Source organism: Myodes glareolus, chromosome 19 (genome assembly GCF_982192425.1).
Source record: "Myodes glareolus chromosome 19, mMyoGla1.1, whole genome shotgun sequence".
Taxonomy (NCBI): domain Eukaryota; kingdom Metazoa; phylum Chordata; class Mammalia; order Rodentia; family Cricetidae; genus Myodes; species Myodes glareolus.
The window spans coordinates 54,432,342-54,450,779 of record NC_142044.1 but is presented as its reverse complement, the minus strand read 5'-3'; positions in this window follow the sequence as shown (position 1 = coordinate 54,450,779).

Genomic DNA, 18,438 nt, shown 5'->3' with positions numbered 1-18,438 from the left:
TGACCTTTCTGTTCTTGCGTATTAGACGTGATTCAGGGACATACATCACTGAACTGGTACGACCATGTACACATGCAGCTTAGGCATCTACCTCCTTCTTTATACCTTAAAATCAAGTGCTAATTAGGGATATACCATTTTCAAGCAATGATATATTTATGTTTTGAAATTGTGGTCAATGTAAAGAGAAATGAAAAAGACTTAAAAAAATCTCAAGTCTAAGCAAAGTCTTTTTTCAACCACACTTCACTGTGTCATCTGCTGCTTTTCCTGGACCAGGAGCTCTGTTTTACACCTCAGCACAGCACCCCTGTGAGAAGCAGTGTGGGAACACTATCTGCTGGGGACCAAACTTTGCCTCTCACACTCGTCTCCAAAGGCCTGATATGCAAAGGGCACAAGGAAATGAGTTCTTCTTGAGGCCCCAGTATCTGTGATTCAAGTGTAGTTTCATGGCTAACACACTAAAATTCTAGTCTCTTAAAGGATGCTGGATTACTAGTTCTCTTGAACTGTGATCCTGTGTGTGACAATTTGAAGGGTAATGGTCCTCATATGTTTGCTCATATAATTGAGTACTTGTTCTTCAGTTTATTGAACTGTTTGGGAAGGTTTTGGAGATATGACTTTGTTGTAATATGTCTGGCCTCATGGAAAGCGCATGATTTGTTGAGGAGGTGTGTGACTGTAATTGAGTTATCAGATATCTAAAGCCAATGCCAGGTTCAATTTAATTCTTTCTCTACCTTCTGCTTACCGAACAGGAGGTAAGGCTTCAGCTACTGCTCTTACACCATGACTACATCCATGCCGGCCACCATGTTTTCTGCTATGATGACCATAGACTACACCACTAAGTCAGTAGGCAGGCCCAAAATTAAATGTTTCCTTTTATAAGTAGCCTTGGTCATGATGTTTCATCACAGAAATAGTTACCCTAAATAATTTTTTCACATTTATTTTATTGATTTATATTATCTTGCAAAGTGTAAGCCATACATTTCAAGTCAAAACTCAACAGCTCATATTTGTTAGGATGAGGGCCTTCTCTTTTGTTGGCTTAGCTTTTACCCACACATCAAAGAAATGAGTAGAATTCAGAATTCTAAGGCTGCTTTTCTATTTTTTTTTCTTTTCAAGACTGGGTTTCTCTGTGTAGCTTTGTGGCCTGTACTGGAACTAGTTCTTGTAGACCAGGCTGGCCTCGAACTCACAGAGATCCGCCTGCCTCTGCCTCCCGAGTGCTGGGATTAAAGGTGTGCACCACCACTGCCTGGCTGCTTTTATATACTGATATCTCAACTCACAGAAATAATTTTACCTATCAATTGCTGTTGACTAACTTACAAGGTCCTAGTGTAAGGTCGATAGGGAAACCCCAAAGTGTCCGGTAGGTACGTCATTATTTTACTAATTTGTTGCTGTTGTTTTTACCACTTTCCTGTTTATTTAGTTTGTTTACTTTCTCTAAATGCTGTGTCATTGGTATTTTCTTTCCCTTTGGCTATTCTTTTTGAACATCTGAAAACTCTAAAGTTGTTTCTAATAAAGTGCAGAAAATATAATTAGCTACACAATATCTACATGAGCATTTCCAACACGCAAGGAAGGATGAACATGATATTATAACATGATACCTTAATGCAACTGTGAAATATTAAAGATACTATAATTCAATTCATATAAGGAATGACCAAGTGCTGCATAAAGAATAATATCTGTTCAGAATTCACCTATAACAGACTTGGGTCAGGATTCTCATTCACAACTGAGTTTACCTTCTGTGGGCCCAGCACTGGTGAGGCTGGACTGAAGGATTGCTGTGGTGCCTTCATTTCCCACTGAGGAGGTGAGAGCAGCTGGTGTTCTAGAAGAGCCTGAGAAAACATCCATCCAAGGAATGTCTCATTAAATGGTTGGATGAACTTGGTTAGCAATGAGGGGGGCAACCTTTTCATTTTATTCTTCATATAGAAAAGTTCCTAAAATTTCATTCAACTGTGGTAGTCTGAAATATGTTAGTTTTCTGTTCTGACACTGTTTTTACACAGAAGCAGCTAAGGATTTGGGAGAGGGTCAACCAGATGTCCATACATTTGATGCCGCTCCTGTGCATTAGGTATGAATCACGGTGATGACGCCACAATCCTGAACACCACTTGCTCACCTGATTGGTCTGCAGGCTGGGTGGATCCACTGCTGGAGGCTCTAGTTGTTTTACCAGCTGACGGTGCAGCGCTCCCTTTCAGAATAAACAGAAATGGATATTAGGACCTCTGATAACTTACATCATGCCATAATGTTCTCTGATTTCACATCTCTTTCATTTATGTATTTTTCATTTCTTCATTTCAAACTCGGCATTTTTAAAATATAACCATAAAATAAACACACTTATTAAAATTATTGTGTATGCTCCATTATATAAGGGATGCATTTTAGCTTGCCATTTGTTTATGTATTTAATTTCCCTAAGCCAAGCTCAGTGCTTCTGAAGTGAGGTTGCACAATGGAAATAATTGCCCCCTTTAAAGCCCTTTCTAACACAGATACCAGCTCAATGAATCTGAAGGTCCTCCATTTATATTCCCAAACTGTCACTAGTGATTCTCCTATCTAAGCTCTATTCAAAGTCATGGTTTCATTTTAACAGCCACATCCTTATAAGCTGTAATGATTATTCAAAACACTGTGGTCATGAGTACCCTCAGGATAATTAGAGAAATATGAACTACCCCATATCTGTCATTTCAGTTTTTTCATGCAGTAGCCCTAATGACATCAATTTCCTACTATTACTTTCTATTGGGAAACAATAAGCACATACAGAGAATGGGCTCCATGCACACACAGAAGTCAGACATCTCTCTCTCCTTTGCCTACTTTGCTCCTACTGAATGTTATGACTAGTCTAGTCAGTGTTTCTGGATTCATGGTGGTGGGACTTCCATAAATATATATAGTTCCCAACACCAAGAACAAATTGGGAGTTGAGGATGTGATTGTTTTTTTTTTTTTCGATTTTGTTTAGAGTATTTTAGGAATTCAGGAAATAAAAACGGAATGCTATGATCTCCCCCTGCACTACTCAATACTGCATTATCATTCTGGTAAACGCCAAGAAGACAAGGGAGCTCTCCATTCAGCAGGGTACAGGTTATTGTATCCCACCTGAACCTGTGGCTCCAGTGCTGACTTCTGCAGGAGTGCTGGGACCTGCTGTACCAGGGCTTGATCCAGATGATGCCCCAGGTGAGCCTTATGTTGATCAAGTGGAAAAATGTTAGACTGAGATTCTGTGAATTTATGCCTGTTCATAATTAAGCCTTTTCCTTTTTTTATTAAAAATGATATGTCTACATGCAAACATATCTGGATTGTGAGGCTCCAGATCTTGGTAAATCATAACGTTTTTATTATGAAATGATTCTGTTAATTTTTCCTTTGAGAAACAGCACACATTTTTATTTCTCAACCTTCACATCTTGTCTATCCTCATGACACAGCTCTCACTATTGCTTCCTTTCATACATGTTGTTTTGTCTTTATAACTTATGCAAACCCACTATCTGCCCTTTCCGAATGGAAGCAGAGAGCGAAGAGTAAAACCTTCTCATATTTCTGCTATCACTTGCAGCATCACACAGGCTACTCAGGACTCAACAAACACCATTTGATTCTTTCTCGTCTCTGGAGCACCTGGCCTTACAATGGAAAAATAAGTGACAAATCTCCATGAAAACTTTAATATTTGATGGAAACTACCGTCTGGACACTAAGTTCTCAGGTCTCCTCCTTCCTATCCCCTCCATCTGTCCCTCAGTACCTGTCCTTCCAGGCGTACTTCCGACAGTGACTCCAGAAGTAGCTGTTTCTCCATTTGTGCCTATGGAATGAACATTGCTTAATCATTAAACAGAAAGGAAGGCGATCTTCAGGACATTTAATTGTTCTTTTCTGCCATCGGTTCATTCAAAATCGTCCTTGATCACACTTTATTACCCTCCTATTCCCACTCACGGCGCTGCTGTGCTCACACTAATGTTTGTGTTATGTTCACACCTGTGGTCCTGTTCTGCTGAAAAGAATGTTGCTCAGGTTCGCAACTACTCTCATTTTGGCTCTGAAAACTAAGCAGTCGGCTTGTCAATGTGTGCTCATTCCTCTCTGGTGATATTAATGGCCAGCATAGCTCAACACTGTGTGCTTTCAGCGTGTTCCCCACAGAACTCCTGTGATGCTTCACTCCTCATCAGCACTGACATTCAGGCCCTGTTGGGCTGGTGACTGTAGAGCTGCGCTCCCTGGGTGTGTTGCCTTCATCTCCAGGAGGTGTGGGTATGGTAGGGCTTGCTGTCACCATTTAAAAAAAAGTGACATTTAAAATTATGATATATATATTCAATTGAATATAATATATATACATATATATCTATATATATATGCAAAATATATCCAATTGAACATATATATGTATAATATATATACATATATACCCAATTGAGCATTCTCATCAACAATCAAGACAGAAAATGCTACTGTTTCATTTTATCAGATGTGGAAAAAAAGCACAATCCTAATACACTTAGGTCAATAATTATTCTGAAACGCATGTCGGGTAGTCCAGGCCTAGATTTTCTACCCAAACGTCTGCTGCTCACGCTATGTGCAGCAAAACAATTGTTTATAAACATTCTCATCTGAGATACATAGGAGGTTTGAACACAGTCTTTATAATATAAATTTAAAAAATTAGACTAAATAATGAAAAAAGATAAAGAAATCACAGTATAAGTTTAAGCACAATTTTCAAATGACATGGTCCCAGATGACCTTTTTTTTTTTTTTTTTAATAGCTGTTAATAAAGTCGTTGTAGTTTTTCTGGAATTTTCCTAGATAACTTCACTCTCTCTGACCGCCCTTTTGGGCTGAGTCTTTACTTTGTGCAGTTGACTTGTTGAGATGAAGCAGAGAACAGTCTGCACAAGCATCTTTACAAAGGGACATTTCACACATGTCTACTTTTTCCTAAATACAAGGCTGTGTCACTTCCATCTCCATTGGTACCTGTTCTGATTACACCTGATAAATTTCCATATCTCTCTGATACAGTACATTAAAAAATTACCCATCTTTAAAAATGCCCATGAGAACTTAAACAGGGCAGCGGATGGATCTTCCAAGAGCAAAATGATACAAATGAAAGCAATTATTAAAAGACTAAAGATTTGACCAATCAATGACATTGAGGGTGGAACCGTTTATGTCTGATCCTGTATTAGGAATAACACTGTTCTGAACATCAGTACCTGAAACAAGGAATTGGGCAGGGTTAGGATTCTTAGTTGCAAAATTTAGTTTCCCTGATGGGCCTCCACGACTGGTGACACTGGGCCACAGTGCTGTGGCTGTGCCTGGCCTTCCAACTAGTGAAGAAATAGAAGCTGAAGTCTCAGGAGAGCCTGAGAAAATCATGAAGACTTTCCATTTAAAGTCTATGTGGAATCCAGTCTCTATAGATGGCTTGATCTTCTAATCTTTGGACATATGGAAAATTGAATGAGTTCAGGAGACACTACAAACTTTTTTTTTTTTGATGAGGGAATCTTCCATGCCACTTGAAATCAAAGATGAGTTTAAATTTTATGACTTAAAAGAGGCTTTGATTGAGAGAGACTCTCCCCATGATGGATGTCATGACATCTAAAATGCATCCTCTCCTCCCCTGGGTCAGCTTCAGGAAGTATTGCTTTATTCTATAAGAGTCCAGTTGTTTCAACAGATGGTTAGACACATTAATAGAGGCTTTCTATAAATAAGCTAAGCTAAGGCCATGCATTTATGAGAAAGAATAAGACTCTGTGTGATTTCTTTGGGGCCTGAGAGGCAGAGTCCCCCAAAGAATAAGAGCAGAGAATAAAAAAAACAAACACAGTTAGACTATGAACATTCTTTACAAGGGTGTCTTTCACGCCACATAAATTCACAGATAAGTTTCAATTATTATAAATTAAAAGAAGCTTTGTTTGAGAGTGACTTTCCCCATGATGGCAGCCATGACATCTAAAATACATCCTCTACTCCCCTGGGTCAGCTTGAGGAAGTATCACTTTATTCCATGGGACTCCAGTTGTTTCACCAACAGATGGCCTGCTGGTCCTGGTCCCTTTTCAAAGTAGATAATAAATCAGCACTTGATCTATATCTATGATAAACGCAAACACATGTCCTGCACTCTAATATTAACATAGCTCTCACTGATTTATAGTCATGCTTCCATTTCTTGTTCGCAGGAAATTTAACCATGAGATTCATGTATATTCATCAGCTTCCCTGGATGTTCACTTGTTTGTGAAGAAAATATTTGTCATTTGCTTAGTACCCGTTTTTAAATGCTCTCCAGACATTTGAACCTTATTGTTTGCAAATCAGGCAGCAGTTTGTAAACAATGCTAAGGATTTGAGCAGGATGTAGACCTGTTGTCTAGGGTTTCTGATATCATAATTCTGTGACATTTTTGAGTATGTATCTTCAAAAATTTCTGGTTTTCAACTCATAACCAAGACTGTAAAATTAGACACTCTCTATTGCACTTGCAAAATACCACAGGCAGGATTCTGAACTTGTATGTGCAGGGTGTCTATGCTGTTTGCTCTGATTAGAGAACACCTAATCCATTTTCCCACAGTTACAGGCCAGTTGTAGATCAGCAGTTGAGCTTTTTCTCCAGGTCTCTTATATTCCTTTAATTCTTCAGCATGGTAGAATACCACAGAGTGAGGAAAACTATCAGAAAAATTTGATACCTAGACTCAGTGAGTTCTCCCACTTGATTACCTGGTTCTGTGCTGGCAAAAGTGGATGATTTGGCTGGGGCCACTGAACCAGCAGTAGTGGTCCATGCAGAATCTAAAAAGAAACAAACAAAAATTGGGTAGTGTCCAACATGTGCTTCGTCCTTACTGTTAATCTTGAATAGTTAACTACTACTAATAGTGTTAACCTTGCTTTTTCACAACTACAATGGCTATAAATGTTGCATCAGTTGCATAGATACATAGCAATGATTACTGCCACAGTTACTAGCATGGAGAGCTACTTTTCAACATAAATGGTGTGTACCAGGTAGTCCTGGTATTCTACTAAATTATCAATGTATGTGTCAGAAATAAAGTATTCCTACACACACAATTCAAGTCTCACCTATAAATGCCTTTGAGTTATCATTCTACAATAGTGTTCACATGGTCATCTTGTCTCCATAAACCACTTTATTTCTGTACTAATTCTTCCTGTTCTTATATCTCTGTACATATTTTATATTTTCTTTTTCCAGGTTGTAGTTGAGTGAGATGTGCATACTTATATGTTACCTCTTTTGCAAATTGAAATCTGACGTACTTTTAAGATGCACAACAAATATTTAGATCGCAAAGCTGACCTTTTGGATACTTGCCATAGCATAATCAACAATGGACATATTTTCTATGGAACTGTCTGTGATGTAATATTAAACACCACTTAAGATCACAAGTCTACTGCTGAATTCCCCCAGCTGTGCCCTCCCAGTACCTGTTCCTCCAGATGTGCTCTTTTCAGGAGCCGCAGTGGTAACTACTTCTGTTTTTCCTCCTGTTCCTATGGGAATGAGAATCAAGTTAATATGCACAGATAGCTACAATAATCTTCGAACACATTTTATCATTCCATATGTGTACTTAGATTATACAGCAGCTTTGGTTCTCTCCCAATGCCATGGTCAAACCATGTGCTGTGCCCTCTACAGCCCCTAAAGTGGCCTTGTCTGACCTGCTGGTGTAACAGTGCTGGCAGGTTCAGTGCCTGGTGTCCCAGGTGAGCTTCCTTTGCCTGCTACTGTGGAGGTTTCTACAGATCCCTTGGTTAAACCTGGCAAACAAGAATAGTGGATTAAACTGTGATATAAAATCTAAATGGCTCTTAGGAAATGCAACCATACTTTCAATGATCTGTTTTTTTTTATCATCTTTTCAGCAGACTCCAAGTACTCTTAGTGGTCTACATTTACCATAACCAGGTACGTGTTTGGAATTACCTGAGGTTCCTGGGCTTGTGGTTCCAGTTCCTTCTTCCCTGGGTGTGTTGCCTTCTCCTTGAGTAGACAATGATATAGTGGGACTTCCTTCGCCTACAAATAAAAAAAATTGCAATTGAAATTGCCCTAGACACAAATAAAATAATTGATAATTATAATCCTCCCTCTCTGGGCTTCTTGTTCTTGTCAATTAGAAGAGATTCAGGGCCATGCACCAGGTCACTGATCTGAGTAAGAATACATTCACGTGTAATTTAAGCATCTGACTCCTGCTTCACTGCTTAAATACATATATAATAGTAATAGACCATTCTTAATCTATCATATTTTATATATTGAAATTATGGTCAGTGTAAAGAGAAGTAAAAGAATTTAAAGAAAACTCATGTACAAGCAAACTCTTTTTTCAACAGAACAACCACACTTCACTGTGTCATCTGCTGTGCTCCCTGGAGCTGGAGCTCTGGTTTACACCTCAGCACATCACCCCTGTGAGAAGCAGTGTGGGATCATTATCTGCTGGGAACCAAACTTTGCATTTCTGAATCATCTCTACCGAAAATGCTTGATAATCTAAGGACACAGGGACTGAGTCTTCTTGAGGCCCCAATAATGCTGATTCAGAATTTAGGAAGTGTAGTTTTATTGCGATCACTTTAAATATCTAATATCTTAGAGGATGCTAGATTACTAATTCTCTTAAACTATGTTTCTGTGCCTGAGAATTTAAAGGGTAATAGTCCTCCTAGGCTCATACATATCTGAATGCTTTTTCTATAGTTTATTGAATTTAACACAAAGGATTTGGAGATATGATTTTTTTTGAAAGATATCTATCCTTAGAGAATGAGTAATTTGTTGAGCTGTGTGACTGTGGTTGATTTATCAGGTATCTAAAGCCATGCCAGGCTCAATTTAATTCTTTTCCTTTCTCCTGCTTACACACAAGAGTTAAGCCTTCAGCTATTGCTTCAGCACTATGACTGCATGCCTGCCACCATGTTTTCTGCTATGATGATCATAGACAAATTATCTAAAACTGTAAGCTGGCTCGAAATTAACAGTTTCTTTTCATAAATAGTCTTGGTTTCATCACAGTGATAGTAACCTTCACTAAGACCCTTTGTGTACATTTTATTTTTCACAATTGTTTCATTGATTTGTATTATCCTGAAAAGAGTCTAAATCATACATTTCAAGTCAAGACTCTCAACAGTCCAGAGTTGTGAAGATGAGCACATTCTCTTTTGCTAGCTAAGCCTTTACCTGTAGTTCACAAAAAGGTGGAGAATTCAGAATGTGAATTCTAAGGCTGCTTTTGTATTTTATATGTACTAATATCTCAACTCACAGAAATATCATCATGTATTAATTGATGTTGACTAACTTACAAGGTCCTAGTATAAGTTAATAGGGGAACCCTGTAGTGTCACGTAGGTATGCCATTATTTGACTAAAGTATGTTTTTATCATTTTCCTGTTTATTTAGTTTACTTTCTCTAAATGCTGTATCATTGTTATTTTCTTTCCCTCTGGCTGTTGCTGTCATAACAGCTAAGGATTCTAAAGTTGTCTCTATAAAAAGGAGAAAATACAATTAGCTACACAATATCTACACGAACATTTCAAACACTCAAAGAAGGTTAAGCAAGAAGTGATAAAGTGATTCATTAAAGCAACTGTAAAAGATTAAAGATATTACAATTTAATTAATACAGTGAATAACTAAGCCTGGCATTGCATTTCAAGGAAAGAATATCTGTTCAGCATTCACTTATAACAGACTGGGGTCAGGATTCTCATTCACAACGGAGCTTACCTTCTGTGGGCCCAGCACTGGTGAGGCTGGAGTGCAGGTTTCCTGTGGTGCCTGCATTTCCCACTGAGGAGGTGAAAGCAGCTGGTGTTCTTGCAGAGCCTGAAAAAATATCCAAGGAACTTCTCATTAAATGTTTCGACGAACTTGGAGGAACCTAACTTTTCATTTTAGGCCTACTACAAAAATATGAAGGATGATAGATGAATGCAGTAAATACCACTCTGGAGTTCCCTAAAGCATTATTATACTGTGATAGTCTCAAATACGTTAGTGTGTGGCGGGCCGCAACCACATTCTCCATTGCTTCAAGGAAAAAAGGTAGAGATTGACCTCTGTGACCTCAAGGTGTGGTGGTACACGCCTTTAGTCCTGATGCCTGGGAGGCAGAGGCAGATTGACCTCTGTGACCTCAAGGCGTGGTAGTACACGCCTTTGGTCCCAATGCCTGGGAGGCAGAGACAGGCAGATCTCTGTGAGTTCAAGGTGATGTAGCACACGCCTTTAATCCTAGCGCGTGTGCTTGGTAACTCTCTACTGTTGCGTCCCTGCCTACTTCCGAGGCATCATCTGGGATAATGGGCAGCGGACCAATCCAAGAGTGACACGTCAGAAGCGAGGACTGTTTCCTTTATAAGGGCTGGGTTCCCCTCATTCTGGGTCTCCGCTTTGGAAGCTGATGCTCTCCCTCTCAAGACGCATTAAAGCTTTACTGCAGAAGAATCCTAAGTGCCCCGCGTCATTCTTGCTGGCGAGGCCGAGCGCGGGACATTAGTGTTCTATTCTGACACTGTTTTTACATAGACAATTTAAGGATCTGGGCTTGGATCAACCAGATGTCCATATATTTGGTGCAGCTACTTTGCTTTATGTATGGCAGAGGGTGGTGATTATAATTCTTAACATCACCTACTCACCTGTTGTTTCTTCAGGGAGGGTGGATTCACTGCTTGAGATTCTAGTTGTTTCATCAGCTGAAGGTACTGTAGTCCCTTCTGGAGTAAACATGAAATGGATTTTAGGACTTCTATTCAAGTTAATCTTGCCATGTTGCTCTCTGATTTCTCATCTCTTTTGTATTGTTTTTCACTTCTTCCTTTTCAATTCACCACTTCCAACATTTGACCATAAAATATACATAGTTTTTAAAATAATTGTGTATGATCCATTATTTATTGAATACATTTTAGCTTTCCATTTATTTATGTATCCCTAAGATAAGTTCAGTGCTTCTGAAATGTGATTGCCCTTCACAACCCTTTCCAACACAGATACAAGCTCAATGACTCTAAACCTCTCTTCATTTATTTTACAAAACTTTCACTAGTAATTCTTCTATATGAGCCCCCTTATAAGTCACATTCCAATTTCAATATCCAAAGCCACTCAAGCTTTAAGGAGTCCTTAAAACACCTTGTCTTTACGCACACCCAGGCCAACAACAAAAATACGATCTCCTCCATCCCTGTCATTACAGCTTTTCATGCAGTAGCCCTTATATTGTCAATTTCCTACTACACCTCTCTATTGTGAACCAATAACCACATACAGAAAATGGTCTGCATGCACCCAAACAATTCAGACATCTCTATCGTTCTCATTTACCTGGACTGCTCCTAGCAGAGGTTGTGACTGGTCCAGTCGATGTTCCAAGACTCACAGTAGTAGACCCTCCAGAAGTCTTTATGGCTCCTAAAACCAAGAACAATTGGAATTGAGGAACTGATTTTGCTGGGAATATTTTAGAAATTTGGAAAAGAAAATGGGCAGTCATTTTCCTCCCAGCACTTCTCAGCACTGCATTATCATTCTGATAAATTCCAGGATGACAAGGGGCTCTCTATTCAGTAGGGCATGTGCAGGAGCTGCTAGGAATCACCCCAAACTATGGTGTCCCACCTGAACTTGTGGCTCCAGTGCTGATGTCTCCAGGAGTGCTGGCACCTGCTATACCAGGGCTTGATCCAGATGATGCCCCAGGAGAACCTTAGGTTGATCAAGTGGGAAAACATTAGACTGAGCTTCATTGAAGCTATAAACTTCCATTGAAGGACTATTGATACTGTTTGCTCTATTCTCTTTTTTGGAGAATTAAGTGTTTATTTATTTTCTTATTAAAAATTTCCACCTTCTCCCTGTCTCCCTTTTCCCTCTCCCTCCCCATCTCCCCCTCCTTCTCTAGTCCTAAGAGCAGTCAGGGTTCTCTGCCCTGTGGGAAGTCCAAGGTCCTCCCCCTTCCATCGAGGTCTATAAAGATGAGCATCCAAACAAACTTTGTGGGAGCCTGTTTGCTTTATTCTTAACAACTGATATGTATACACAAATATAACTGGATTATGAGAGTCCAGATTTGGGGAATTCATACCACTCTTACTATGAAATTATTCTGTTAATGTTTTTTCTTTAAAAGATAACAGTCATTTTGATTTTTCAACATTTAACCTTGAGTGACTTTGTCTATCATCATGCCTACAATGCCATTGGCATGGCTCCCACAATTCCTTCATATTCCGTTAGTTATTCTGTACTTATATCTTATGTTAATAAAATATCTGCCCTGTCCAAATGGAAGCAGAGCTGAAAGACTGAAACTATCGCAATGTTTCTTCTGTCACTTCCAGCATCACACAGACCACTTATAACTCAACAAATATCTGTACATTGTTTCTCATATCTTGAGCATTTGGCCTTACAATGGAAAAAATGTGACAAATCTTCTTGAAACTTCTATCTTTTTGGTATCTGGACACTAAGCTCTAGTCTTTTCATTGACTATCACCTTCCTGTACCCATCATTACCTGTGCTTCCAGATGTGCTTCCTACAGTGGTTCCAGGAGTAACTACACCTGGTCCTCCACTTGTGCCTGAGGGATGAACATTGCTTGGTCATTAAACAGAAAAGAAAGCAGTCTTAAGAATATTTAATTGTTCCTTCCTGCAATCAGTTCATTCAAAATTGTCCTTGGTCTTGTTTCCTTACCCTCACTTTCCACCCATGATTCTGCTGTACTCACACTAATGGTCATGTCATGTTCACACTCATGGAATTACTCGGCTTATACTAGGGGACATGTTATTTTCACACTTATGATTCTGCTGTGCTCACCTAATGATTGTGTCATATTGATACCAATGGTCCTTTTGTCCTCACACTAATGGTTGTGTTATGTTCACATTCATGGTTCTGCTGTGTTCACACTAATGGTCATGTTATGTCCACACTCATGGTCCTGCTCTGTCCAGAAGAATGATGCTCAGGTTTCCAATGACTCTTAAATTGACTCTGAAAACTAGAGAGTAGGAGTCTCAACCTGTGCTCATTCCTCTCTGAAGATACTAATAATAGTTGGCATAACTGCAGCCCTGTGCTTTCAGCATGTTGCCTACAGCCCTCCTGTGCAGGTCCTGACCTACCTGACACTCCTGGACTGGTAACCGCAGAGCTGTGTTCCCTGGGTGTTCTGTCTTCATCACCACTGTTTACGGGTGTAGTAGAGCCTGCTTTTACCAATTAAAAGGAAAGAGACATTTAATATATACTAGATGTAATAAACCCATTGGAGTTCTCATCAATATCTAAGACAGAAAGTCTTAATTTGTTTTGACTTAACTTGTTTAATTTGTCACTTGTGGTATAGACAAAAGCAAACAAAGAATCAAAGAGCACAACCCTGGTACACATGAGTCTTCAATACTGCTAAAACCATACTCAAGCAGTCTAGGCCTCGGCTTTCTATTCTAACCTCTGTTTCTCAAGCTGTGTGCAGCAAAACAATATTTTATAAACATTCCAGTCTTCAGCAGACATGTGCTTTTAACAGAGCCTTTATAATACAAACTAAGAAATTAGATTAAACAATGAGAAAATTTTTAAAAGGCACAATACATGCTTAAGCACAACTATGGAATTACATGGTCTTAAATGATCATTTTCTAAATAGGTGTTGACACGGTACTTGTAGTTTTTCTGGAATTTTCTGAGATAACTTTGTTGTCTCTGACACTTCACCCTTGATTTGAGAGTCTTTACTCTGTGTGGCCTACTAGATAAGATGAAGCCAAGAGCAGTGTGTGCAAGCATCTACACAAAGGGGCATTTCATATATTTCTTGATTTTTCTTAAATACAAGGCTCTGTCACTTCCGTCTTCATGTACCTGCTCTGATTGTACCGGGTAATTTTCCAGTTCTCGCTGATATGGTCCATAAAAAAATTAGCCATCTTTAAAAACGCCCATGAGAACTTAAACAGGTCAGCAGACAGATCTCCCAATAGTAACACAAAACACATGACAAAAAGACTAAAGATGTGACCAATCAATGACACTGAGGGAGGAACCATTTATATCTGATCCTGTATGAGGAATAGTAATGTTCTAATCAGTATCTTAAACAAGGAATTGGGAAGGACCAAGATTTTTTTTCTCTAATATTTAGTTTCCCCGATGTGCCTTTAAGACAGGAGGCACTGGGCCTCAGTACGGTGGTTGTACCTAGACTTCTAGCTAGATAAGAAAGGGGAGCTGAAGTCTCAAGAGAGCCTGAGAAAATAATGAAGACTTCCCATTTAAAATTTATATGGACTTTTGTTCCTATAAGTGGTCTGATCCTCCAATCATTGGTCACATGAAAAATTCAATGAATCTAAAGGGTGTGGTATTAATTATATGTTTTGGAATATTATTTTAAGGTATGTTACATTTGTTCATGCTGTGGAGCAATTGTTTTAATAGTGCAAAGGTGTATTGCATTCTTTTATGTTTTACTTTTTTAACACGTGTATTGCATTCTTTTATGTTATATTTCTTTAACTCTGTGAAGCTGTGATTCTTTGCCTGTCTAAAACATTTGATGGTCTAATAATGAACTGAATGGCCAAAGAGAGGCAGGAGAAAGGACAGACAAAGTTGACTGACAGGGAGAATAAATAGGTGGATAAAATAAGGAAGGAAAGGAATGAGCAAGAGAAAAAAAGGAGGAGGGCACTGGGGGTCAGTCACCTAGACACCCAGCAACCCAACCACGCGTGGAGTAGAGTGAAAGCAAGATTTACAGAAGTAAGAGAAAGGTAAAAGCCCAGAGACCAGAGTTAGACTAATAAATAAAGGCTAGAAACAAGCTAAGCTAAGGCCATGTACTTATAAGAAAGAGTAAGACTCTGCGTGATTTCTCTGGGAGTCGAGTGGCAGGGCCCCCAAAGAATAAGAGCAGAGAACAAAAAATAAACAAGTACAGTTAGACTGTGAACATTCTTTATGAGGGTGTCTTCCATGCCACATAAGTTCACAGATGATTCTCAATGATTATGAATTAAAAGAAGCTTTGTTTGAGAGTGATTTTCCCCATGATGGTAACCATGACATCTAAAATGCATCCTCTCCTCCCCTGGGTCAGCTTGAGGAAGTATCACTTTATTCCCTGGGACTCCAGTTGTTTCAACAACAGATAGCCTGCTGGTCCCTCTCCAAGTAGATAATAAATCAACACCTGATCTATATCTATGATAAAGTCAAACACCATCCTGCACTCTGATCTTAACATAGCTCTCATTGATTTATATTCATGTCTCCATTTCTTGTTCACAGGAAATTTAACCATGGAATTCATGTATATTCATCAGCTTCCCTGGATGTTCACTTGTCATGAATAAAATATTTGTCATTTGCTTTCTGTAACTTTTAAAAGCTCTCCAGACATTAGAACCTTCTTGTTTGCAACCCAGGCAGCGGTTTGGAAATGACCTTAAGGATGTGAACACTATACAGACCTGCTGTCTAGGGCTTCTGATATCACAATTCTGTGAGATTCCCGAATACACATCTTCAAAAATTTCTGTGTTTCAGCTCATAGCCAAGACTGTAAAATTGGAACCCTCGCTACTGCACTTAGAAAACACCGCAGGCGGGATCCTGAACATGTTAATCCTCCATCAGTATGTGCAGGGTGTCTGTGCAGTTTCTCTGATCAGAGCACACCTAATCCATCCCTGCCCCGGGCCAGCTGTGGATCAGCAGCTAAGCTCCTTCATCTTAGTCTCTTATATTCATTTCTATTGTTCAGCTTAGTAGAGTCCCTGGGAGTGGGGATAACAAGAAGGATAACAGAAGAACTTGACACTTGAATTCTCAGTGAATTCTCCCATTTGCTTACCTAGTTCTGTGCTGGCAGAGGTGGATGGTTTGCCTGGGGCCACTGAACTGGAAGTGGTGGTCCATGCAGAATCTAATAAAAGAAAAAAAAAGGCTGGTGTTGAACATGTGTTTTGTCCTTATTGTTAACATTGTTAACACTGAATAGTTGAGAGTTTACAGAAAAAAATCCACATATTTTTTTTTATCAAATCCTCATTCTGTCCAAGTTAGAATTTCATTTCTCAGCACTTCCTGTAACATTTCATGTTTAGAAGTTTCTAAGTTACCAGATACATCTTTCCAGACTTACCAGAACTTGGGGCTTCAGTGCTTCCTGTCCCAGGGGTGCTGCTGACAGATGCTTCTGAGGCTGCTCCAGAGGATGCTTTGGGTGTGCCTACCATAGAAAAATATTAGCTTGAGAAAACACACAGGTAAAACACACAGGTAGTTGAACTTGTGGATGGAACTTGAAATAAGCTTGTTTTTTCACACCTACAATGGCTATAATTGTCTCATCAGCTTCATAGCAACAAAGCCATAATTGCTCCCAGAGTCACTAGCACGGAGAGCTACATTTCAAGATAAGTGATGTGTACCAGGTAGTCCTGATATTCTACTATATTAGCAAGGCATGTGTCAGAAATAAAATACTTCTACAATGCATACATTTCAACTACAAATGCCTTTGGCTTGTCTTTCTACAACGGCCTTCACTTGAGCAAGGTACCATACTCACTTTATTTCTATACTAATTATTCCTGTTCCTGTAGCTCTGTACATACTTTAGGTTTTCTTTTCCAGGTTGCAGATGAGAGAGACACGCATATTTATATGACATTTCCTTTGCTGAATTGAAATCTGACCTTCTTTTAAGATGCACAACAAAGACTGGGGTCCATAGCTGGATACTTGACATAGCCTGAACAACAATGGTCATATTCTCTATGGAACTGTCTGTGATGAAATGTTAAGCACTACTTATGATCACAAGTTGACTGCTGAATGTCCCCCAGCTGTGCTCTCCCAGTACCTCCAGATGTGCTCTTTCCAGGAGCTGCAGTGGTGGCTGCTTCTGTTTCAACTCCTTTTGTTTCTACAGGAATGAGAATGGAAGTGATTATGTACATATAGCTACACTAATCTTTAAGCAGATTTTATTATTCCATACTTAGATTCCATAGTGGTTTTGGTCCTCTCTAAATCCCCAGACAAAACCATGTGCTGTGCCCTCCATAGCCCCTAAAAAGACCTTGTCTGACCTGCTGGTGTAACAGTGCGGGCAGGTTCAGTGCCTGGTGTCCCAGGTGAGCTTCCTTTGCCTGCTACTGTAGAGGTTTCCACAGATCCCTTGGTTAAACCTGGCAAACAAGAATAGTGGATTACACTGTGGTATAAAATCTGAACGGCTCTTAGGAAATAAAGCCATACTTTCAATGATCTGTATTTTTCTCATCTTTACAGCAGACTTCAAGTAACCTTAGCAGTCTCCATTTATAATATGCAAATACATGTTTAAAATTATCTGAGGTTTCTGGGCTTGTGGTTCCAGTTGCTTGTTCCCTGGGTGTGCTGCCTTTTTTATCAGTGGATATTTGTCTAGTGGTAACGCCTATGTCAATTGATAAGGAAATAATAATTTTAAATGTGTTGGACAAACATGCATATTATGTTGCCAAATTTCCTCTGTCAGTGAAATTGTTCATGGTGATTGTAGATAATTCAGTGACCTAATGAAGGTCACCTTACTAATATATAACACAACAAAGAACCAACAAGTATTACCTCCAGCTGCGCTCAAACACGTGTATGAGAGACTAATCTAATGTTCCCTAGGTGTAAAGGACTGATTCTTTAAAATGCCTTAAGTGAGAAGAGAGAAGGGAGCACTGTCATACTACAACACAGATCTACAGACAGCAGACAAACCACAGCTCCTCGTGTTAGATGATTGTTTACAGAAGCATGAACTGTGTCTTGTAGCTCTGCACACCATGATCCAGTAGAGCGCACAGACTGGCTCCTGGCTTTAGAACACAGAGACTACACAAAATTATGTGAGTAGAGAAGGAGTGGTGGGTGTGGAATGAGCCTGGAGAACGGAACAAGCATAGTCAAAACACATTGTGTGGAATTCTCAAAATATTATAAACTGTTTTTATGAGTAAATTATACACTTCTTGGGACTGAAGAGATATTAAGGTGGCTTAGAAAACATCTTGCCCTGATAGAGGACTTGAATTTGGTACAGTTCCCATGTCACGGTTACTCACTACCATTTATAACTCTAGTTATAAGAAATTCCCACATATCTGGCCTTATGGGCAATACACTAACAGTCATTCACCCACCAAACCACGCATTATTTAAATAGAAAAAAATCCTTAAAATTACATTTGATAGAGCTGTGATTAC